Source organism: Sciurus carolinensis, chromosome 10 (genome assembly GCF_902686445.1).
Source record: "Sciurus carolinensis chromosome 10, mSciCar1.2, whole genome shotgun sequence".
NCBI lineage: Eukaryota > Metazoa > Chordata > Mammalia > Rodentia > Sciuridae > Sciurus > Sciurus carolinensis.
Window position 1 is genome coordinate 49,730,489 of NC_062222.1, and position 27,544 is coordinate 49,758,032.

Below are 27,544 nucleotides of genomic sequence, written 5' to 3' on the forward strand. Positions count from 1 at the left end.
CATGGCACCAAGAAGCAGAGACAGAGCTCCACTCAAGGACAAAAAACCCCAAAGCCACATTCCCATTGACCCACCTCTGGTCACACCCTACCTGCCTTTAGTTACTACTCAGGTAATCCCCACCAGGAGATTAATACACTGATTAGGTTAAAACTCCCATAATCCCACCATTTCACCCCTAAACTTTCTTGCATTGTCTCACACGTGAGTTTTGGGGGGTGCTTCATATCTAAACCATCACACTGTCTCTGTGTGAGTTTGTTTGCATCTTCTATTCTGTTCCATTGGACTATTTTTATGTCAGTACCATGCAGATTTTGTTATTATAAATCTGTGGTAAAATTTTAAATTGGGGATCATGGGGCCTCAAGCATCACTCTCATTGCTCAGGATTACTTTCGCTATTATGAGTCTTTCATTCTTCCAAATGAATTTTAAGACAGTTTTTTTTCTGTGGAGAATGTCATTGGTATTTTGATGGAGATTCCATTAAATCTGTATGTTGCTTTTACTAATATGACTATTTTAACAATATTAATTCTGCCTATCCAGGAACATGGGAGACCTTTTCCTCTACACCATCCAAAGTTCCTTCATTCTTCTCTTCCCCCTGTCACCTCCCTCATTATATGTCATCATCCACTTATCAGGGAAAACATCTAGCCTTTGATTTTTTGGCTTGACCTATTTCACTTAGCATGATATTTTCCAACTTCTTACATTTACCAACAAATGCCACAATTTTATTCATCTTTATGACTGAGTAATATTCCATTGTTGTATATATACCACAGTTTCTTTATCCATTCATCAATTGAAGGGCATCTCAGTTGGTTCCACAATCTACCTATTGTGAATTGAGCTGCTATGAACATTGATGTGGCTACATCACTGTAGTATGCTGATTTTAAGCCCTTTGGGTATAAACTGAAGAGTGGGATAGCTGGGTCAACTGGTGGGTCCATTCCAAGTTTTCTGAAGAATCTCCATACTGCTTTCCAGAGTGACTACACCAATTTGCAACTCCACCAGCAATGTATGAGTGTGCCTTTCCCCCCCACACACACCTCAGACAGAGCACTAATCTCCAAAGTTTTAAAGAACTTAAAAAAAATTTTACACCAAAAATACAAAGAACTAAATCAATAAATGGGCTAAGGAACTGGGTAGACACTTCACAGAAGAAGATAACCAGGTGATCCACAAATATATGAAAAAGTGCTCATCATCCCTAGTAATTAGAGAAATGCAAATTAAGATTTCAACTTAAATATAACTCTAAGATTTTATCTAACTCCAATTAGAATGACTTTTATCAAGAACACAAGCAATAATAAGTATTGGAGTGGATGTGGGGAAAAAAGCAAATTCATTATTGGTGTGCAGAATAGCTATTAATTTTTTATCTTGATTTTGTATACTGCAACTTTGCTAAATTTGTTTTTTAGCTCTAGCAGTCTTTTGGTGGAGTGTCTTTTGGATCTTCTAGATATAAAAACATATTATCTGCAATCAATGATAATAGGACTTCTTTCTTTCCCATTTTTATCCCTTTTATTTCCTTCTCTTGCCTAATTGCTCTAGTTAGAGTTTCAACAACTATATTGACTAGAAGTTGTGAGAGTGGATATCTTTTTCTTGTTCCTGAACTTGTAGGAAATTGTTTTTGAGTTTTTTTCCCATTCACTATGATATTGGTTTAATTTCTGCTCTTATGCTTTATTGCTTCCTGCTCCCTATTTTTATTAGGTCAACCTTTTCTACTACTAGGCTATATACACTGAAACTTGGCTTACTGATTTTTAATCTTCTTTTTTGATTTTATATACAAAATTTACTTCTGACTAATACACTATACCATTGCACAAATTCCTCCAATACTTTAAGAATGCCTCGTAGATCTTGATATATTGTACCTTATTTTTTGTACTTGGGTTCTTCTTTAACCAGTTAAATGTTTGTTTTTACTTTGTAAATTTATGGGAGTTTTTTGCATTGATTTCTTATTGGTTTCCTTTTTGTCTCATTATGCTTAACAAATCAGAATTTTATTTTATCAATTATTTTGAATTTGTTGAGAATTTCTTTTAACCTAACAAAAGATCAACTCTCCCCCGCCCCCAGGTACTGAGAATTGAGCTGCAGAGTGCTTTACCACTGAGCTACAACTCAAACCTTTTTATTTTTAGAGACAGGGCCTCACTAAATTGCCCAAGCTTAAATTTGTGATCCTCTGCCTCAGCTTCTTGAGTTCCTGGGATTACAGACATGCACCACTACACCTGATTAAAATCAACTTTTGTAAATATGTCAGGTGTGCCTGAAAAAAAGTGCTTTCATTTTTGGTTGCATGAATATACGTGTGTATAATCCACATGTGTGTATGTGTATGGTTGAGTATATGTAAACACATACATACACACACATATATGTTCATATATGTCATCTATATATATCATCACACTTTTCATTTGGGCTGCTACATGGTGTTTATAACTGCTCACTTTTATGAAACATGATTTTTAAAAAATGAATATTTATATCTTAAAACACAGATTATCAAATACCAAGAGTGCTTAGTTTGCAAGAAAGATATACTGAGTCAACACTTTATAAAGCATGGTATCAAATACTAGAGAGAATATCAGAAATATCACATAAGTCCTTGATGTCACCAAGCTATCACACAGTTTTCTTCTCAGTTAACAGTTCATAAGAACCTCAAGAAAACCAATATTAACAATAGTAATGATGACTACATTTTATTGAGTTCTTATTATGTTCCATCTATCATTTTCATCACTTTACTCTTAATTTAATCCTCACAATAAGCTGATGAAGTAAATACAATTTTATAGGTAAGAATCTGAGCAGAGAGGTTAGTCTGCTTAAGCATATTCCTGAAAAAATGGCAGACAGCTCTCTGAATTCAAAATAGAGAATACTAGTGTTTTGTTCTGGTCTATGGATTCTTAATCACAAATCTGAGACAATGACATCCAATTGTTTCTAACACCATCCTGGTACAATATTTTGAATTCTGATAAGTTTTTCATAGCTTTGGTCTTCCCTAATTACAACTAAAGAACAAAGAATTTCTTTGTCACTAAATTTGCACCATCTCTCCCTGCTTCACATAGAAATTAAAATCAGCCACAATTGGATTCACTTTTAAGCCTTTGAGAACTTGATATACTAGTTGATTCAAATTCATTTTAAATAATCCCTTTCCTAAAAAACATAGGAACTCATAAATTTTCAATGAAAAGTAGATATGATCTTCTTTGATTATATTAGGAAACCAAAGTCCTAGAAAATTTTAAAATATACACAGTTCAAAGTCGCATGGAAAGTCAGAGATAGAGTTGTACTTCCATAGGATTTCTAGTTAATCTCCTTGTTTGACCTTCCATAAGATGCAGATGGAGATCTGACACCTTAGAGATACTGAAGATTAACTTAAATTATTCTTATCCGATTAATAAAGGAGTAGTATTTCTTCAAAAAGAGGTTAAAATAACAGGAGATTTTTTTTTTTAATGGACAAAGTTTGACTCCCTATTTAGTAACATAGAACTCCAACTTGGGAATATGTGGAAATCCAGTGGAGTACAAAAATAAGGTCAAATTAAAGATTTTTTTCTCCTTAAATTTTATAATTTCTTAGATGAAATTTTATCTTGTTTCCACCTTTTCTTTCTGAGTTTGACTTTCAGAAAATTGGCTTTAAACTGTGTGTTGGGGAGCCCTAGATCTGCAGATGCCTGCAGGGTACACAAGTGCACAGAGCTGCTGGTGCTCTAGACCCCCAGCCCTTCCTTGCCTCACCCAGAGCTGCTCTGGTAGACAGTGGGCTGAAGGATAAGATTGCCTTAAACATGGTTCTAAATCTACACATTAAACTTTGTAATCAGCTAAAATGTTTTCTTATCTAAGTAAATACATTTTATTGTAAGTCTGTACGGTGGATCAGTTTTAAAGCAGAAGATTATACAATCTGATGTCAAATGTAAAAGGTTTATTTCTCTGAAAGAAAACCATTTCTCAGACAACATAAACATGCAGTGCTACATTTATTTACTTGATGACTTACATAGAGTTTATTGCCTTGAGAGCTGGACTAGAAACATCCTCTATAAATACCCCAGAGTGCCCTAAAGAATTGGTGTAATTCATCCCAAGCTTTTAGTTATTTCTGACATCTTCAATTTACTTGGCTTTGGCCCTGATACTTAATACTTGGTTCTATTTCTGGCTGACACAAATAATATATAAACACTCATAAATGCACACAAGTTATTTTAAATCCACATTAGACCTGTGAATTAGTTCAACAAAAGCAACATTTTGTGGCATCCTGCCTTTAAATGCTTTTATTGTGCCATGTATTAAATCACTAAGCATTTAGCATTAATCTAAGTTATGTGTTCAGAATCAAACTTCTTTCTGGTAATGGTGCCAAGGTCAGAATCGAATAAGAGTTATGGACATGAGGTCTGGAGTTTGAACTTTTGCTCCTTCACTTACTAGCTATGAGACTTAGAGCAAGCAACTCCAATTCCTTGTACCTCAGAGACAATAATGATACCTACTTCATAGGACTGTTCTGAGGATCAAAAGCAAAAATATGTATAAAGTATATAGAGAAGTGCACATCACATAACCTGCACACAGTAAAGACTCAAATCAACATTGAGTTACAGGTGTGGCTAATGTCATGGACTCTCATGTTAGGACTCTAATTTCAGTAGTTTCTAAGAATGGGACACAATTTGACTTGAAACACAATTGAAGCTGTGCCATATAGATAGAAATGGACTATGCCCTCCAATTAACATCAAAATTTTTAATTTAATTAATGTTAATAAATAAGCATTTTTTTTCATCTTTTTAATTAACAGTTTTTGAAATTTTGGTTTTTGAAGTATAAAGGTACTTTTTTTCTCTACTATTCTCAGGAACTCAACCTTCACATTTGACATTTATCTTCAAACATTAGCAACATCTAAATCCCTACTTTCTCCTCAGTTTTGTCTTGTTTTGTTTTCTTCTACAGGTTATTTCTCATATTCAAAGCAAAAACTAAGAAAGAAAGAAACCTCAAAGACTGTTGGCCCTGCTCATCCAGACTTTATTTGGCAGAGCATGGACATGTTTTGATCAAACATTTTGATCAAAATGTTTCAGTCCTGGCACTGCTGATTTCCTGCCTGTCTCATTGACATCCATCATCCTTCCCTGAAACCAAATACTCTTTGAGGAATTATGCCACCTAAGAAATGTCACCCTTCCTCTTCAAGTGCCAGGACAGGATCCATATGCTGGATGGAAAAGAGAAATATTTGCTGTCCCTGTTAAATAATAATCAGGATGACAATATGTAAATGACAACTGGGTTTGAACTGCTCTAGAGGAAACTATTTACCAATTGACGTGAGATTATTTGAGTTATCATCAATCACTTGATATTTTTTGCTATAGTTTAAATCTGAAATTGACCCCCAAAAGACCATGTGTTAAAGGATTTTTGCCTAGTACATGGCACTATTGGGAGGTGGAACCTCATATTAATTAAGTGTTCATATCATTGCAGATGAGCCCTCTAAGGGGTGGTGGGACCCTACCCTCCCTCTTTCCCTCTTTTTTCTTCCAAGCCATGAGATAAACAGTTTTGTTTTCCCACATTCTTCCACCATGATGTGCTGCCTTGCCACAGACCCAAAGCATTAGGGCTAATCAATCATAGCCTGAAGTCTCTGAAACCATGAGCCAAAATCAACCTTTTCTCTTTATAAGTTGATTATCTAAGAAATTTGTTATAATGGTAGAAAGCTGACTCACACAGTTCTTGAATAATTTTGGGAAAAGCATAACCACCTACATAAAGGCGACAAGGTCAGAATACCTGACAAAATGCGCTCCTTCATGCCTCCTCTGCTCTCATTGGTGGCTCTGCTACTTGGCTGACCAATTATGGATTTGATGAAGTTTTGCCTTCAAATAAAGTTTTCTGGGCCCCTACTCTCCATGCTTTGGCACATGTAGCTACATACACATGTGAAGAGGTACTCTTATCCTCAGTAAGCACTGAGTTTCTGATCACAGAGAAAGATTGACAGTTAAATGCATGTGTACTCATGTGACCCAGCTGAATTCATCTTCCCCAACTTCTATCACATAGGTGTGTAGTTTTCTTTTTCTCTCCTATATCTTGCACTTTTATAAGCATGGAAATCTATACTGATGCATAGAGCATCTGTAGAAGACTTGGATTTTTAAAATCTGCTAAGTTTACTTTCAAGTAAATTTTTTAAATTTTTGTTCTAATTAGTTATACATGACAATAGAATGCATTTTAACACATTGTACACAAATGGAGCACAACTTCTCCTTCCTCTGGCTGAAGATGGTGCCGAGTCACACTTGTAGGGTATTCGTACAAATATATAGGGTAATAATGTCAATCTCATTCCACCATCCTTCCCATCCCCACACCATCAAGTAAATTTTTAAAATATTAATAATGAATATTTACTGTTGTACCTTTTGTCCTTGTGTAATTATGAACAATGAACTTTTTCATCTTCAGTAGTATCCCCGTTTGTATAAAAAATTAGATGTCACCATATTTATACAGCATTTACTATGTGTCCTATGTAATTTTCATGTGTTAATTCATTTAATTTTCACAATACCTCAAGTTAGGTGCTATTGTTATCCCATTATATTGATGAGGAAATTGAGGCTTAGAATGGTTAAATAAATTGCACAAGATCCAACAGAAATCCAAAAAGGATGAAATTTGAACCCAAGGATTTTGCTTCCTTACATCAAGTCTTGAGCTCTATATCATTTTAGATTCCCTGAAGCTTGATACTTGTTTTCCTTCTCCCCACTTTGGTATTCCCTAAGTGACCCTGTAGTCTCAAGAATAATTTGGGGGCATTTCCTAGAAACAACTTATAACCAAACTTAGCCCCCCCCCCCCACATACTCTGATGCTCTGGAATATTTTGATCCAAACTTTCCAGCATTGGTCATGTGGATAAACATTGGTGGATGGAAGGAAAGGGAGAAGGAAAAGGAAGGTTCAAATACAATCATCTGATTTATCATTGTCAGTAACCAAGTATATGCTCTCCCCAGGGCTACGGGATAGAAAATGGATGGCAAAAATAAGAGGAGAGAGTAGGTTGACATTTGGAATTTGGAAATGGCTGAATTTCACAACAAAGAGAAAGACAGATTTTTCATGTTTATGTAAAGAGTATGTGTTTGATCTAAGAAAGCATTCACTGCAAGAAGATACTTTATAAAAGTAACTTCTAAAACAAAAAGAGAGAGCGCTCAGCTCCCACTTCAAGCACTGGAAGCCAAGGCCATATTTTTTGATGGCTGCCAAGATCCACCCAAATGTGTCAGGTCTAAGATCTTCAGTCACTTAAACCTGTTGTGGAAAGATGGATTCATATCCAGGGACTTGTGCTAAGAGGACTCTTCAGTTTCTTTAAACTTCGTCCAAGGAGGGATGACTGCTATTTAGTTTCACTGAAATTCTTATCTTAACCATTCCAGCTCACATTTCCAGACTGCGTTGGAAGTTTTCCTGTGGATATTGAAAGGCATGGAGTCCTCCATTTTTTGTTACTTTATATCTTCCCTCTAATCTCTATACTGTAGGGATTCAAAGGGTTCCTAGTTAATATAAACAGTATCACATGATTATGCCTTAAATATTCTAGACATAATCTACTCATATAGTTATATCTTTTATTTTCCTTTTAAACTATATTGTGCATTTTTAAAATAAATTTTTGTCTAATTTTTTCTTCCTTTCAAAATTATTAACAATGATTTGCAACTATATGGTACCGTGTTTGGAGTCCGACTTATTCCCAAGCTTCAGACTTCCTATTACCCTTTCAACATAATTATGAGGTTTGTTGAGGGTCCACAAGGCTAGCCATAGGGGTAGTACTTTGCTAGAAGGACTCATAAGACTCAGCATATAGTCATATTCATAGTCATGAATTACTACTTCAAAAAAGACACAACCAAAATCAGCAAAGGGAAAAGGTATATGGGACAAAGTTCAAGATAAATCAAGCATGAGCTTCCAGAGTCTCGTCCCAATGGAAATCACACCGAATATGCTTTATTCCCCCACCTATACATTATAACAAGTGTAAGAGGTCTACAAGGGAAGTTATTACACACTCGGGGCTAAGGTTTTTCACTGGGGGCTAATGATGTAGGCACCCTTTCCCTGGCACTTACACAAATTCCAGACTCCCAGAAGAAAAGCAGGTGTTCAGTATAAACCATATTGTTTGTACAAGCATTTTTGGCACCAGGAACCACTCTTATGAGGAAATGATGAGAATTCTCCTAAATCCAAGTTCCCATATGCCAGCCAAAAGTCAACCTTACAAACAGACCTTTTTAAGAATAGCGGTCAGACTTACTGTTAACTCTTTTCTTCACATGTCTATAGCTTGCTTTTCAACATAAAAAAAAAAATGCAATTAGTTTCCCATAAGTTTATGCTGAGGATGAACTCTTGTCATCTTAGCTTGCTTATCCAATATTCCCTTCTAGTAGATTATACTGTCATTTGGAAAAGTATCTAATATCTGAATAACTAAGACTGATTTAAACAAATTAAACTGAACTAATAATCAGATGCAGTTCTTGCTTTTTGTCTTTCATATATGAAATGAAAATAAAAATTACCCCCAAGATTAGCTCTTTTCATTATAGCATTCGGCAATGATGAATACATTCTAAAATCTGCACTGTCCCTTACAGTAACCACTAGCATCATGTGGCTACTGAGCATATGAAATATGGCTGGTGTAATTGAGGAACTAACTACTTAATTTTGTTCCATTTTAATTTCAATAATTACATGTAGCTAATAGTTATATACTAGAAGTATGGACACAGAAAATTTCTTTCACATTAACCTACACTGAGATTCTTAGTCTTAGCAGCCCCTGGAAAACCAAAACTATTTTCTGATTTCCTGAAAGCCAAACCAATACTATACTATGGTCCCATAAATATTTTGATTTCTTATGGTCTTAATCCAAATTTATAAGGTTTACCCAAAATGAAGAAAGCGGGATATTCCATTGCTATCAGCAAGATTTTTGCTATGGTTGTTGTTGGTGGTGGTGGTGGTGGCTTTTTATTTTTGTTTGGTTTGTGAGGAGGTATTTTTTATTTTGTTTGGTTTGTGGCAGGGGAGGAGTGGAGGTTCACCAGATTGGACGGTGGGGAATAGGAAGAAGGGATGGGGGTTGGGAATGGGAGAGTAGAATGAATCGGACATGACCCTCCTATGTGCATATATGAATACAAGACCAGTGTAACCTAACATCATGTACAATCACAAGAATGGGAAGTCATACTCCATGTATTTATGATATGTCAAAATACATTCTGCTGTCAAGTATAATAAAAAGGAACAAATTAAAAATTTAAAAAAAAACAAATAGGATTATTACTAAACTTAAAAAATTTTAAAAAAAATCACCCTGTCCAGGCACGGTGGCATGCAGGTATAATCCCAGTGGTTGAGGAGACTGAGGCAGGATGATTGCAAGTTCAAAGCCAGGCTCAGCAACTTAGTGAGGCCCAAAGCAACTTAGCAAGACCCTGTATCAAAATAAAATATAAAAGGACTGGGGATGTGACTCAGCAGTTAAGCACCCCTGGATTTAATCCCTGAAACCAAAAAAGAAAAAAATAAATAAAAAAAAAACACCCAACACCCTGGCATCTGGAGATTGACAGTGGTTGATCTGTACAAATGGGGCATATTGAGGACATTCAGGGAAAGGAACAGCCTGTCATTTTGTAAAACCAGGAATAGACTGGCACCAAATCAGACAGTGAATCTCAATGTGTAAATATTAGTTCACATATCTTTACAGTAACTTGTAGCTATGCTGGAAAAGAAAAAAGAAAGAAAAGATAAGAGCAATATTTTTTCCTATAAAAACATTTTAATATAATGGATTATAAATTTCAACTTACTCCAAATGTTATTTTTGGAAAACAAACTTTCACAATATTATATCTCCCAAACCCAGTAGAAAATCATTTTAATGTGCAAAAAATGAGGCAACAGTGTATCAAGTAAAAATGGTCATTTTAAAAAATACACTAAAGCTCTATTTTTGTTTTTCATACTATCATAAAAATTGCAAATTTTTCACTGAGTTATAAACTAAAAACAAATGGATGTCACCTTTTGATATCTCTACCACTCCTGCTAGATTCTGTAAATTGCTGCCACCTTCCAGAAAAAGATTTAGCCATCCTTGGTAGCAATGCTTCTGCCCTCAAGTTCACACACCCTCTCAGATTTGGTCCCTGGTTTAGTTTCAAATTATAGATGGGGAAATTTAAAATAAAATGGAAGAACTGGAGGTAAAAGGAAGGGCCTGAAATTATTCTTGAAAAGACATGTTCACACCAGTGAGAGAAATTTTCCTATGGAATAAAGAAATATTGGTAGTAGGATGTCCAAAATTCTTAAGGTGAATTTGGGAGCCTAAGGGGAAAATAAATTAAACTCTATACAAAAGCAGATCCTTTTAAGAGAAAACAAGGAAAAACTGCACAGATGAATGTTCACCCTTTTTAGTGCTAAGATTGCTAATAACTGCAGAAGACTAAGAAAGAGTAAATACTTTTCATCCTACTTTAATATACTTGAAGATAACATCATTAATGTGAAAGTGCTTTTCTATTAATAAATACATTAAAGCAATTCAGTATAGAAAGTAACACTCAAAGCTAAGGTGCTCAATTGAGGAGGGAATCTGCACACAGACGTATCACAATGGTCTATGGTGCTAAAACACAGATCCATGACAAGTGTTAGAAAAGATGAGGTTACAACCAAAGGATTTCTTTATGGCAGGATTATTTAAAATCTTTAATATGCTCATGCATGGTGAACACTCAAGAGAGAGATTTGAGTTTCACTTGTCTCTAAACTTTTATGAGTAAAGAGAATTCTCCCCCGCTTTGGAGTATATCCAAGGACTCATGTTCAGCAAGAGGCATTTTGGTTAACATTGCTGTTTCAGTGGTTCCAAATTGTTTCCATTGAAAAGTCCTCTCGGTATCCTTTCTTTCTCGTTCTATACAAATACATTCTCACAGAAGGAAAGCAGACATATAGGTAAGGTAGCTATTGTATCCATAAAAGAAAATATGCCCTACTAATTATGAGTTGGGAGTTAGACATTACTTAATGTTGTCAACGTAGATAATAACTGATTTTAAATTTTTAGTTGTAACAGCAGAATAATAATCCTATGCATAGCCATTATGAGTGCTGACAAAGTCTTTTGCCCAATATACAAAATCAAGAAATGTGGCAACAATTTGTTGATAAATGACTTTTGGTAAAATAGTTTTGCTATGTAAAGAGGCCTTGGTGGGTACATAATGTGTGACAAAACTGGGTAGCTGTTCACCTAATCGTTTTACTTTTCCCCTAGTCATAAACCTAGGGTATGTTTTTTGGTCTCCTTTGCGTTGGAGCATGTAGTCAGTAGTCCATATCCACCAGCTCTACATCTGTGCATTCAACCAACCTTGGAGAGAGTACTGTGCAACCAGGACTAAGATGATTGTGTCCGTACTGATCATGTAGAGACTATTTTTTTCTGGTCATTATTCCCTGAATAATACAAAGTAACAACTATTTACATAGAATTTACATTGTACTAAGTATTATAAGTAATGTAGGAATGATTCAAAGTATATGGGAAGACACGCATAGGTTCTATGTAAATACTACACCATTGCATATAAGGGGCTTGAACATTGTAAACTAAAATCTATGGGGATCTTGGAACCAACTGAAGATACTAAGGGATGATTATATCATCTGACTACTTTTTGACCAATTAAATGTGGATGAAATAATATACATAATTTCCAGGCTTGACCCATTGAAACCTCTCAAGTTATCAGACACTCTTTTCAGCAATTCACCAGCAAGTGAGCACCGAGAAACACCTTGGAATGATTCTCACTTTCCCTGAGTTCCTGAATTCTTGCTCCATTTATTTCTTTTTCTTTTTCTTTTTTCTTTTCCCATGTGCTGTCTTTGCTTCTTCTTTTCTTTTTATAATTTTTTTTTATTTTTACAGACTGCATTTTGATTCATTGTACACAAATGGGGCACATCTTTTCATTTCTATGGTTGTGCACGATGTAGATTCATACCATTCATGTAATCATACATGTACATAGGGTAATGATGTCTGTCTCAGTCCACCATCTTTCATACCCCAGTTCTCCTCCCTCTCATTTCCCTCTACATAATGTAAAGCTTCTTCATTCTTCTCTCACCTCTCAGCCCCCACCTCCATTATGTATCATCATCCACTTATTAGGGAAAACATTTGGTCTTTGGTTTTGGGGGATTAGCATGATATTCTCCAATTCCATCCATTTATCTGAAAATACCATAATATGATTCTTCTTTATGGCTGAATAATATTCCATTGTGTACATATACCACAGTTTCTTTATCCATTCATCAATTGAAGGGCATCTAGGTTGGATCCACAATCTAGTTACTGTGAATTGAGCTGCCTTAAACATAGCATGCTAATTTTAAGTCCTTTGGGTATAAACTGAGGAGTGGGATAACTGGTCAAATGTTGGATCCATTCCAAGTTTTCTGAGGAATCTCCACGCTGCTTTCCAGAGTGGCTGCAGCAATCTGCAACTCCACCAATGTAAAAGTGTGCCTTTTTCCCCACATCTACACCAACATCTATTATTGTTTGTGTTCTTAATAAAGAACGCATCAATAAATGGGCCAAGGAACTGGACAACACTTTACAGGTGATTAATAAATATATGAAAAAGTGTTGAACATCTCTAGTAATTAGAGAAATGCAAATTAAAACAATTCTAAGATTTCATTTTACTCCAATTAGAATGGCTTGGTCCCTTTAATTCTACATAAAGCTCTCTACCACCACAGCTGAATTGGATTTCATATGAAGAAGAGAGAAATAACTGCACTAAGTCACTGAGATTTCATGTTTATGTTAGAGCATCTACATTAACCACCAAAGAAGGACATGGGGTTGTTTGGCCAAGTCCAAATTGTAACCTTACTAAATTTGGATAAATTTATTTTAAATTTTGCAACATGGCTTTGGTTTCTTTTTAGTGATGCTTCTATGATGCTATACGTGTTCATTTATTTTCCTTATTTTTGTAAGAAGCAATGAGAAAAAAATCAATGCATGTAGAATGAGAAAGTCTTTCCTTTTCATCCTGGCTGGCTATTTACTGGCCATTTGATCTTGAGTATGTTACTCATCCTTAACTGAAAGAATTTTCTTTGACTTTTTGATTCCCTTTGGTAAGCCATACTAAGCCTTCCTCTTACACACATCCCTCACTCCCATCAAACCCCATTGTCTCTTTGTATTATTCTCTTTTTCTGCCTTTATTTAGTACAACTTCCTAGTGCTGATTTATGGTGACAGGACCCCACCATGTAAGGATTTTTTCTCCTTTTAAGTTCCTCCTTGAAATCATTGGTTGATAGGAACCTCCTCTTCAACCTCTCTTTTGGCTCCATGTCTGGTTCAGTTCTCTTCAACTAAGGTTTGATTCCTAGCGACAGGGTAGATTGTGACTTTAATAGGTAATACCAGCCTAGATCTTCTATTATCAAGATAGATCATATTCTAGACCATAAAACAAACCACAACAAATTTAAAAGAATCCAAGTCTTAAACAGATATGTCCTTCGACCCTAGTCGAATCAAATTAGAAAGCAAAACTGAAAGTAAACAGGAAAAACTCCAAATGTGAAAAGAAAGCAACACACAGCTTAATAATCCTTGAGTCGAAGAGGAACTGTTAGAGGAGAAGTTTTTTTTCAATGTATAACACTAAATGAACATGAAAGTGCCACACATCAAAGCATGTGGAATGCACGCAGTGCAGTACTGAGGGGAGTATGAACAGTATTAATACTTACTTTAAAACAAGTACACGTGCTCGCTTTGGCAGCACACATACTAAAATTGGAACAAAATAGAGACGATTAGTATGGCCCCTGTGCAAGGATAACACGCAAAGTTTATGAAGTGTTCCATATTAAAACAAAGAAAATTACAGATCACAAGTCAATAATCTAAGCACTGGAAAAGAAAGGGCATAGTAAAATTGAAACGAGAAGAGGAAAAGAAATACTAATGATAAAAGCAGAAATAAATGAACTGAAGATAAGTAAAATAATCAGTGATAATCAATGAAACAAAAAGATAGTTCTTAAAGAAAAATAATAAAATTGGGAAACCTTTTCCAAGACTCACAAAGTAAAGAGATGCAAATCACCAAAATAAAATTTGAAACAGGAGATATCATATAGATTTGCAACTGCTAGGAAAATAATAAGGGAATACCACGAATAACTGTATGCTCATAAACTTGACAACTTAGAAGAAATGGATCAATTCCTTGAAAATCACAAACTACTAAAATTCAACCAAGATGAGAAATGTAATCTGAATAGTCCAATTGCAATTAGATAATCAATTATGCAAAGTTCTTTCATTTATCCATATGATTTCACTCCAGAATTCTATCAAACATTTAGAGAAAAGGCACCTAATATATGTTACATAATATCTTCCAGAAAATAGAAGATAGAACACTTTCCAACTTGTTTTTTGAGGACAATATTGCCAGAACACTAAAAACAGACCAAAAAGAAAAGAAAAATTACTGATCAATAACTCTTATAAACCCACTCATGAAAACTTTAAACAATTTTTAGCAAACTGAATCCAATAATGTATAGAAAAACAATATACCCAGTGAATAAATGAAATTTACCCCAGGTATGCAAAACTGGCTTAACATTTAAAAATTAATCACAGTAATCTACCATTACAAAGTAAATGGAAAAGCTCACATGATCATGTCAGTTGATACTGAAGAAAGCATTTGACAATATCCACTACCTAGTCAGGATTTTTAAAATGCCAGCAAGTTAGGAATAAAGAAATTCTTCCTTAATTTTGTAAAGAAAATTAAAATTAGAATAGTTATGTCAGTCATACTTAGTGGCGAGTGACTGAATGCATTTCCTCTAAAATCAGGGACAAAGGAGGGATATCTCTTCAGAATTATTTTCCAACATAATACTAAAAATTCTAGCCACAGCAGAAAGGTGAAAAAAATGCTCAAAATGCTTGTAAATTGAAAAGAAAGAAACGAAATTTTCCTCATTTATACATGACATAGTTGTTTATATAGAATATCCCAAGAACTACAAAAAATAAGAAAGACCTGCTTATCAAGGTTGCAGTATATAAGGGATACAAGATCAATATATAAAAATTTCACAGTTCTGTACACTAACAATGAACATAAAGAAACCAATATTGAAAACAGAATATTATTTACAATCACATAAATGAAAATGAAATACTTAGGTATACACCTAACTAACATGTACAGTAACAATATACTGAAGTTCTTAAAGTATTCATAAATCAAAGAAAGATACAAATAAATAAAGAGACATACCATTTTCATGGATTCAAAGATATAACATAGTAAACATGTCGATTTTCCTTCAAATTCATCTCTAAGTTTAATGCAATTCCTTTCAAAGTCCCAGCAAGATTTTTATAGGTATAGTTGAGCTTATTTTCAATTTTGACAAAGTAGAAAAAAATGGAAGGAATCACTCTGACTTTGAGACTTGCTATTTATCTATAGTAATCATTGTATTAAGGTATTGGTGGATGGATAAACACATAGATCAATGAAACAGAATGAAGAACCCAGATAAAAACCCACACAGACATTTTCAATTGCTTTTTTTGTTCAAAAGTGCAAAAGCAATTCGATGGAAGAAGGACAGCCTTTTCAACAAGTAGATGTGGAGCAATTGAACATACATAGACAGAAAAATGAATCTCAACTTAAACTGCACACCTATTAAAAACTAATGAAAAGTGGACAGTTGTCTACTCTTTAAAATAAAAACCCACAAAACTTTTAGAAAAATCATCAGAAAAGCCTTAGGATCCAAGACCAGGCAGTATTCTTAGACTTTACAACAACAATAACAACAATAAAAACAATTCAAAAAGGGAATATTAATAAATGGAACCTTTTCAAAATGAAAAAGTTTGACTTATAAAAACCCACATAAAGAGAATAAAAAGACAAGGTACAAACTGGTAGAAAAGATTTTAAATTACATCTCTGACAAAGGATTAATATCTGGACTATATAAATAATTCTGAAAACTCAATTGTAAAAATAAAAAGAAATCCAGTTAAAAAATAGGCAAAAGACATGAACAGACACTTCACCAAAGAAGATAAATACACAGCAAATAGATACATGGAAAGATTCTCAACATCAATAACCATTAAAGAAATGCAAAATAAAACTAAAATGAAACATCACTACACACCAATGAGAATGACTAAAATAAAAACTAATGATAAGACCAAATTCCAGCAAGGATGTTAAGGACATGGATCTCTCAAACATTGTTAATAAGAATGTAAAATACTACAGTTATTCTTAAAAAGTTTAACAATTTTTTATAGAATGAAATACACAATTACCAAATTTTCAAACTTAGGCATTTATTCCAGGGGTATTAAAACCTATATTCATACAGAAAACCTACACATGAACACATGAATGTTCATAGCAGCTTTATTTGTAATATCCCAAAACTAGGGGAAAACCCCTCATATAATTTTCTTGTAGTTAAACAAATTGTGGTGCAGTCATACCATGCAATACTCAGCAATAGAAAGGGGTGGACAACTGATACTAAGTAGATAACTCTTCCAAGTTTATACTGAATGAAAAATGTCATTCCCAAATATTATATATCATATGATTCCAATTACTCACAAACACCTGCATACGCATGTATATATGCATATGGTGTGTGTCTGTACGTGTGTATGAAAAAATTTAGAAAAGAAGAAGTAATAGTTGCCAGGGTTTAGAGACAGGTGAGAGATGATTGGGGTTGGAGAGGGGTCAGAAAGGAAAAGAGGGAAGGGACTGTGTGATTAGTGGAGGGAAGCCAAGTGGAGGGATACTAATGGTAATGAAACAATACTGTATTTTACTGTGATGAAGATTACATGAGATTACACAGGTAATAAAATTACATAGACCCACCCATGCATGTGTATACAAACACACACACACACACATACACATGCATACAAGTAAAAATGGTGAAGTTTGAATAAAATTAATGATTATATCAATATCTATCTCTATATAAGTTGTAATAACATCATAATTTTACAGAGTGTCATGACTGGTAAAGGATATATGGTTGTGCTAAGAATTATTTTTTACGATTTCATGGATATCTACAAATTTCACAATAAAATTTCAATTTGTAACTGAGCACAGTGACACAAGTTGTAATTCCAGCAACTAGGGAGGCTGAGGCAGGAAAATCACAAGTTCAAGGCCAGCCTCAGCAGCTTAGTGAGATCCCTCAGCAACTTAGCAAGACCCTGTCTCAAAATTAAAAAATAAAAAAGACTGGAGATGTAGCTCAGTGATAAAGCTCACTTGAGTTCAATCCCCAGTACAAAAAAAAAAATTAATATTTGTAATACGCTCACCTTCTTGCTACCAAAAGTCACCACTTCCATGACACTATATCACCAGTACTTACTGAGCAGTCATCTTACTTTGCCCAAGACTAAGGTATTTTCTGTAATGTGGTACTTTCTATCTTAAAACTGGGACTGTGCCTATGTAGAATCCTAAAGATTACATATACACACAGTTGTTAGATTTTTGCTAATCGTTTTGAAAACTGTGAGGAGTTTTCTAAAAGGGTTAAGATGCTAAACAATGTTATGTGTTTTTGCCACAATTTTTCAAAGGCCAGAAAAAACTGGGACAGTCTCAGGCAGATTGGAAGAAGTTGTTTTCACCCTACAACCATCACACCACAGAAATAAACTATTATGTTGGTATTCCACATTGGCAAAGGATACCACTCTTTTGTTAACTTGAACATGGCACACTTTATTTATGACCCTAGGCCACTGGACACCGCTAAAGGATTTAGGAAGATTTTACTGAAGCTTAAAATCAAAAGACTGAAACTCTGCATATGTACTGTCCTTGTCATACATAGAGATATGATGGGCTCTGAAGTCTCCAACAAGCAATCTCTCTAATTAAACAGACTATTTAGTTTTAAGTTGCTTATTATTTATGATTTTGAAAGCCATTATAGTTAAAAAACTTTTTTAAAAAGTCTTTTAAATTATTGCTGTCTGGTGTCTGCAGAATATAGAGATACCATATTATATATATGTAATACACTAATTGAAATAATAATAATAATATAATAGAAGGGAGATCAGTAGAGTACAGGAAGATGATCAGGGAGAGAAAAAGGGAAGGTACCAGGGTATAAGACTGATAAAATTATGTTATGGGGGCATTTAAAACTAGAACTCTGGAGATCCAAGATGGCAGACTAGAGGGAGACTGCGTTCCTTGTTGCTCCGTAACTCCAGTTTCAAGCAGAGGATATCTGTTTCTTGGTAAGGCAGTTTTTGCTGCTTATCCATCCCCTGCTGTTTACCCCATTTGTCTGCTGTGATCACCTGCAGTCTGCCAGCATATTGACGCCTTTTTTGAGTGCAGATTGCTCACTGTCAGGCACCTATCATCCACCATTTGCCTGTCTCTCGCCTGCCCATCGCCTGCCTTACACATATCCATCACCCAACGCGCAAGGTTCACCTCCCGATCGTCCAACAACAGTCAGCAAACTGATCACTGACCACCAGTGGAGCACCAGCTCCTGCTGATGCCTGGAACTTCACTGTTACAGAACCCGCAGGTTTGATTACATGTGGCTGCTGCCATTTTGAGACAACAGCCAGGCCCCATAGGACCCCTGGCTGGACTGACTGAGCCCCGTCTCCAGGATCCCTCAGCCCCACCAATCACTCCCTGCCTCTGGGGCCTTCACATCGACTGACTGCTCCCTGCTGCCAGGACCCCCAGACCAACTGACTGCACCCTATCACCGGGACCCCAGACCGACTGATTGCATCCGGCCTCCAGGATCCCGCAACCACACCAAACACATCCGACCTCCAGGGCCCCTGCCTGACCAACCGCATCCCGCCTCCAGGACCTCCTGCTGAACACAGCCACACCCTGAACTGCAGCTCCCCATTTGCCAACACATTTGGAAGCCAGAGCGGCCGTCTTGGATAATCCTGGAAGCTGTAGCTCCTATCTTTAGGTGGGCGAAAACCCATCCTGAGACGCCTGCTGGAGGCTTGAGGCTCATTGTCAGGTACCTCTCATGCATCAGGCTACTGAACTCTGGGAGGTTTCATTACTATATGACTGTTATACTGTAGATTTTCTTTTTTCTCCTTATTGAAAAAATTTAAGTTTTTATTTCTTTACTTTTCTTGCTCTCTTTTCCTTCTGTTTACCTGTTCCCTCAGAGTCTCTTTCTCCCTTTTTTGCATGCTAACATCCAATTTCTTTTGACTACACTCTCACCCTTTCTATTATCTAGAACTTCTGTATACTCTTTTCTTATCCCATTAACAGCCACATTCTACATCCCTCTGCATCCTCTTTGTCCTCCATTTGAAACTGCAGACCTTTTTACAAATCTGTTTGTTTTACTGAAGATAATATTTGAACTCATTCTGCTTATTATGACAATTTTGTTATTGTCCTCATAGGGGCTATTTGGTCTAGGATTGCATAGTGTCTGAATTGGGCACTGCTAATATTGATCTCCCCTTAAAGAAAGGGTTTTGGAAACCTATAGGGCCACTATAAGCCTATAGGGGGAAATCTGTAATACACCAGATCTGCACTGCTTGAGGGGAAGCTACATGAACAACATGAAAAAACAAGGGAAGAAAATGATCCAAACAAATCTAGATTCTATATTAATAGAATCCAATGACAGTATGTTAGAAGAAATATCAGAAAAGAACTTCAGATTATACATGATTAAGATGATTCGCAAAGCAAAGGATGAGATAAGAGAGCAAATGCAGGTAATGAATGATAATACCAATAAGCTGACAGAGCAAGTGCAGGAAGCAAAAGATCATTTCAACAAAGAGATAGAGATTCTCAGAAAAAAAATATCCAAATGGAAATTCTTGAAATGAAGGAAACAATAAACCAAATAAAAAACTCAATGGAAAGCATCCCCAAAAGACTAGACCACTTGGAATACAGAACCTCAGACAATGAAGATAAAATATTTAATCATGAAAATAAAGTTGCCCAAACAGAGAAAATGGTAAGAAATCATGAACAGAGTCTCCAAGAACTATGGGACACCATGAAAAGACCAAATTTAAGAATTATTGGGATTGAGGAAGGCACAGAGATACAAAGGAAAGGAATGAGCAACCTATTCAATGAAATAATGTCAGAAAAATTCCCAAAGCTGAAGAATTAAATGGAAAATCAAATACAAGAGGCTTACAGAACAACAAATGCACAAAATCACAACAGATCCACACCAAGGCACATTATAATGAAAATGCCTAACATTCAAAATAAAGATAGGATTTTGAAGGCCACAAGAGAAAAGCATCAGATTACATATAGGGGGAGACCAATACGAATAGCAACAGACTTCTCAACCCAGACTCTAAAAGCTAGAAGGACCTGGAACAACATATTTCAAGCTCTGGAAGAACATGGTTGCCAACCAAGAATCCTATACCCAGCAAAACTAACCTTCAGATTGAAGATGAAATAAAATCCTTCCATGATTAAAAAAAAGTTAAAAGAATTTACAAATAGAAAGCCTGTGCTACAGAATGTTCTCAACAAAATATTCCATGAGGAGGAAATGAAAAACAACAATGGAGGTCAGCAAAGGGAGGAACTACCTTAGAGAAAAACCACTCAAAGGAGAAACCAAGTCAACTTAAAAACCAAAAATAAGCCAAATGACTGGGACTACAAATCAATTCTCAATAATAACCCTGAACGTTAATGGCCTAAACTCATCAATCAAAAGACATAGACTGGCAGAATGGATTAAAAAGAAAGACCCAACAATATGCTGCCTGCAAGAGACTCATCTCGTAGAAAAAGACATCCACAGACTTAAGGTGAAAGGATGGGAAAAAAAACTACCACACACATGGACTTTAAAAAAAAAGCGGGGGTTTCCATCTTAATACCACATAAAGTGGACTTCAAGCCAAAGTTAGTCAGAAGGGATAAAGAAGGACATTTTATACTGCTTAAGGGAACAATAAATCAGGAAGACATAATGGTAGTAAATATTTATGCCCCAAACAATGGTGCATCCCTGTACATCAAACAAATCCTTCTCAATTTCAGGAATCACATAGACCACAACACAATAATTCTGGGTGACTTTAATGCACCGCTGTCACCACTAGATAGATCTTCCAAACAAAATCCAACCAAAGGAACCATAGAACTCAATAACACAATCAATAACCTAGACTTAATAGACATATATAGAATATTCCATCCATCAATGAGTGGATTCACTTTCTTCTCAGCAGCACATAGAAACTTCTTGAAAATAGACCACATGTTATGCCACAAAGCAGTCCTTAGGAAATGCAAAAAAATAGAGATACTGCCTTGTGTTCTATCAGATCATAATGGACTGAGAGTAGAAATCAATGACAAAATAAAAAACAGAAATTACTCCAACACCTGGAGAATAAATAATATGCTATTGAATGAAACATGGATAACAAAAAACATCAGGGAGGAGATAAAAAAATTCTTAGAAGTCAATGAGAACGATGATACAACATATCAAAATCTCTGGGACACTATGAAAGTGGTACTAAGAGGAAAATTCATTGCATGGAGCACATTCCAGAAAAGAATGAAAAGTCAACAACTAAATGACCTAACATTACAGCTCAACGTCCTAGAAAAAGAAGAACAGAGTAACAGCAAAAGTAGTAGAAGACAGGAAATAATTAAAATCAGAGCTGAAATCAATGAAATTGAAACAAAAGAAACTATTCAAAAAATTGACAAAACAAAAAGTTGGTTCTTTGAGAAAGTAAACAAAATAGATTAACCCTTAGCCACACTAACAAAGAGAAGGAGAGAGAAAACTCAAATTACTAAAATACATGATGCAAAAGGAAATATCATGACAGACATCACTGAGATACAGAACATAATGAGAAGCTACTTTGAAAATCTGTATTCCAACAAAATAGAAACTACTGAAGACATTGACAAATTTCTAGAGACATATGCTCCTCCCAAACTGAGCCAGGAGGACATACACAATTTAAACAGATCAATATCAAGCAATGAAATAGAAGAAGTCATTAAAAATCTACCATCCAAGAAAAGCCCAGGATCAGATGGATTCTTAGCCAAGTTCTACAAGACTTTCAAAGAGGAACTCATTCCAATACTTCTCAAAGTATTCCAGGAAATATAAAAGGAGGGTACACTACTGAACTCATTCTATGAAGCTAATATCACCCTCATACCCAAACCAGGCAAAGACACATCAAGGAAAGAAAATTTTAGGCCAATATCCTTGATGAATATAGATGCAAAGATCCTTAATAAAATATTGGCAAATTGTATCCAAAAACATATTAAGAAAATCGTGCACCACGATCAAGTGCGGTTCATCCCTTGAATGCAAGGATGGTTCAACATTGGTAAATCAATAAACGTAATCCATCATGTCAATAGACTTAAGGATAAGAATCATATGGTTATTTCAATTGATGCAGAAAAAGCGTTCGACAAAATACAACACTGCTTCATGCTCAAAACACTAGAAAAAATAGAGATAGGAGGAACATACCTGAACATTATAAAGGCTATTTATGCTAAGCCCAAGGCCAACATCATTCTTAATGGAGAAAAACTGAAATTATTCCCTTTAAAAACAGAAACAAGACAGGGATGTCCTCTTTCACCACTTCTATTCAACATTGTCCTCGAAACTCTAGCCAGAGCAATTAGGCAGACCAAAGAAATTAAAGGGATACAAATAGGAAAAGAGGAACTTAAGCTGTCACTATTTGCAGATGACATGATTCTATATTTAGAGGATCCAAAAACCTCCTCCAGAAAACTTCTAGACCTCATCAATGAATTCAGCAAAATAGCAGGCTATAAAATCAACACGCATAAATCTAAAGCATTTTTATACTCAAGCGATGAAACAGCTGAAAGGGAAATGAGGAAAACAACTCCATTTGCAATAACCTCAAAAAAAATAAAATACTTAGGAATCAATCTAACCAAAGAGGTAAAAGATCTCTACAAGGAAACCTACAAAACATTGAAGAAAGAAATTAAGGAAGACCTTAGAAGATGGAAAGATCTCCCATGTTCTTGGATAGGCAGAATTAATATTGTCAAAATGGCCATACTACCAAAAGTGCTATACAGATTCAATGCAATTCCAATTAAAATCCCAATGACGTACCTTATAGAAATAGAGCAAGCAATCTTGAAATTCATCTGGAAGAATAAGGAACCCAGAATAGCTAAAACAATCCTTAGCAGGAAGAATGCAACAGGGGGTATCGCAATACCAGAACTTCAACTATACTACAAAGCAATAGTAACAAAAACAGCAGGGTATTGGCACCAAAATAGACAGGTAGATCAATGGTACAAAATAGAGGACATAGACACAAACCCAAATAAATACAATTTTCTCATACTAGACAAAGGTTCCAAAAATATGCAATGGAGAAAAGATAGCCTCTTCAACAAATGGTGCTGGGAAAACTGGAAATCCATATGCAACAGAATGAAACTAAACCCCTAGCTCTCACCCTGCACAAAAATCAACTCACAATGGATCAAGGACCTTGAAATCAGACCAGAGACCCTGCATCTTATAGAAGAAAAAGTAGGTCCAAATCTTCACCTTGTTGGCTTAGGATCAGACTTCCTTAACAGGACTCCCATAGCACAAGAAATAAAAGCAAGAATCAATAACTGGGACAGATTCAAACTAAATAGCTTTCTCTCAGCAAAGGAAACTATCAGCAATGCGAAGAGAGAGCCTACAGAGTGGAAGAAAATCTTTGCCACTCATACTTCAGATAGAGCACTAATTTCCATAATGTATAAAGAACTCAAAAAACTCTACACGAAGAATACAAATAACCCAATCAACAAATGGGCTAAGATATGAACAGATGCTTCACAGAAGAAGATCTACAAGCAATCAACAAACATATGAAAAAATGTTCACCATCTTTAGTAATAAGAGAAATGCAAATCAAAACTACACTAAGATTCCATCTCACCCCAATTAGAATGGTGATTATCAAGAATACAAGCAACAACAGGTGTTGGAGAGGATGTGGGGAAAAATGTACACTCATACACTGCTGGTGGGGATGCAAATTAGTGCAGTCACTCTGGAAAGCAGTGATTGCTTCCCTCAGAAAGCTTGGAATGGAACCACCATTTGACCCAGCTATCCCACTCCTCAGCCTACACCCAAAGGACTTAAAATCAGCATACTACAGAGATACAGCCACATCAATGTTCAGAACTGCTCAATTCATAATAGCCAGACTGTGGAACCAATCTAGATGTCCTTCAATTGATGAATGGATAAAGAAACTGTAGTATATATATATATAATGGAATATTACTCAGCTATAAAGAATAATAAAATTATGGCATTTGCAGGCAAATGAATGAAATTGGAGAATATCGTGCTATGTGAGATAAGCCAATCTCAAAAAACCAAAGGTCGAATGATCTTGCTGATAAGCGGAAGATGACACATAATGGGGTTGGGAGGGGGGCAAGAATGGAAGAAGGAGGGACTGTATAGAGGGAAAAGAGGGGTGGGAGGGGTGGGGGGAAAGGAGAAAATAACAGAATGAATCAAACCTCATTACCCTATGTAAATGTATGATTACGCAAATGGTATGCTGTTACTCCATGTACAAACAGAAACATCATGTATCCCATTTGTTTACAATAAAAATAAGTTTTAAAAGATTATGTTATGGGCTTGTACAAATATGGTATAATGAATCTTACTATTAAATATAATAATAATGCACCAATAAAAAATTGAGGAAAAAATATTTAGCTGAGGCTTCACCTCTTTGCTACCTTCTCTGGCCCCCACCTGTCCTTAGGCAGAGCTAGGTAGACTTCTCTACTCTCAACGCTTTGGGATATAGCAGGTTTGTCATTTAAGAGAGTAACAGAAAAGATCTTCCACTGAACTAAGAACTGTTGGTCATTGTTTTATTTCAGTTTCAAAACCTGATTTTTGAATGAATGAATACATAAATTCAAGGGGCAATTTAGAAACAAAGAATCAAGTATTAGGGAAATTTTCTTCAGTTTTTTCCACATCTACCTTTAGATCTAACAATTGCACCTATCTCCTCTCTATGGCTTCCATTATGAATGAAATTGATTTCAGGCTATCCCAATGTTAATTTGCCAAGATTCTCCCCATAAAACAAGCACATAGGATGCAGCCTATGCACAAAAAAATTCCTCCTCTCCCTGAATCCCCTGTGTGACAAAAGTGTTAAGTTGTATCTTCTCCTCTGCTACATTTCATTTCCATATGCCTTAAAATAATTGGAATATTGTATGAATTAGTCCCTGTTCAAATTTCTCATTCTAAAAACAATTAAAAGTATGCTTTTAATTAGTACAAAGAAGAAGAAGAAAAAAAAAACCTCTTATTCTTTCAAAGTTGGATGTGACCTGAGAATTCCTTGAGATCAAATTCCATAAACAGAAAAATTGTTCCTGCAGGGTCCATATTCTGTACCCTCTGAATTCAGAACTAATGGCTAATGTTTTTCCTTAAGTCTACATCGTCTTAAAACCCAAGTGCTGTTAGAACCTCACTACTAAGATCCCAGGTGGGAACTTTTTAAATCCACATTCTTGATAATTCCACAGAAGATTCAACTTGGAGTTTTATTTATTTAAATCTCCTTTAAAATATACAAAGGACAGTTTTCTCCTATATTAAACTTTAGAAAATGTGTCATTTTTGCTTGAAATGTTATATGATGAATCTATCAAAGTTGATGGGATCAAAGCAATGCAATTACAAACCTCAAACCTACCCAAATCTCAAAATCTACCTATTAATTAGCTGTTGATTTCAAGATAATTTAAAATAATCTTGAAATAATAATAATGTGAAATATATAATGTGAGCCTCTCTTTCTTCATCAATAAAATGTGTTTGATAATATAAACTTCATGATATTATTAAGCAAACTAAAGGCTATAATAAATGAGTCATGTAGCATAGTGCAGACCATAAAAAAATTTGCTATAATTCATGCATTGAGAATTAAATTTTCTAATAAAAAATGATTAACAGAAACAAACTCAATCGACAGCTGAAATAGGGAAAATACATTATGTACTATTTTTCTTCTCTTGTTTTGACATGAATTGACTGAAATATTGCCATGTAGTCAATACCAATTTTTTTTATTACCACTCTTAAACTAACTGGCAGAATATTTTAATTTATGTTTCAGGAAGGAGGAACCAACTGGCTTTTCAAAGTGACTGTCATGCTTCCAATCCATATTTTAAATGCCTATTCAATTTGAGTTTGCATTTTATTCATTTAGTTTTATAGCAGAAAATAAGAAACTATAATAAAACCAGTATCAACTCTCATTTGAGCCAAAAATTACTGACTGACCTTTGCCTTTTTTATGTTACAGGAAAGGATTATTAACTTTGTAGACCTTTGAATATTCAATACAGACCTCAAAAATAATTTACACTAGTACGTGCTTTATTACCAACTCATAATGATAAATCAGGAGAGGGAGGGAGAGAGAAATAAAGAGAAAGAGAAATAAAACAACCCTAGAAACATTTCGTGGATTCCTTGACCTTATTTGGGATTTGAAGCCCTTGTTCCAGGGAACTTAACCTGTGCTTTAACTGATACTTGGACTTCTGGGCCATTTCCTTTTGTCATTAAATATGTTCAGGGAATCTTGACTTTCTCAAGGCAAGATCGCTTTTTAAAATAAAGAAAGAAAAATCACAATATCATTTTAACTAAGAAAACATTTACTATGTATTTTAAAAAGTTACGGAAATGTTTTGAAATTGTCTCAAACAAAAACAATTTTACATCAGATTATTTTTTTGCAAAGAATTCTACATCTTTATTCTGTCAGGGAGGTTGTAATTCTCTTTAGGAAATGAAAGCATGACTACTTAGTGTCAAAAATCTAAAAAGGTGCTCTTAAAAATTACTGCCAGAGCTCATTAGTTAGGGCCCGACTTCCCCAACATGAACTTCTATGATTATTTTCTACTGGTAATGTTGCCTTTCCTTCCATGCTTTTACTTTTCATATAGATCAGGATTCTGCCATTACCCTCTAACAGATCCGAGAAACTCATCATGAATATCTACCTTTTATTTTTCATAAACTTAATGGATCTGAATC

General features: G+C 35.1%; 1 non-coding gene across 1 annotated transcript; it reads left to right on the forward strand.

Annotated features, from left to right (window-relative positions):
• Window positions 1-14,051: 14,051 nt before the first annotated feature.
• On the forward strand, window positions 14,052-14,159 carry LOC124995210 (U6 spliceosomal RNA). The gene has a single exon (XR_007110678.1). It is a non-coding gene; the product is annotated as a U6 spliceosomal RNA (small nuclear RNA).
• Window positions 14,160-27,544: the final 13,385 nt, after the last annotated feature.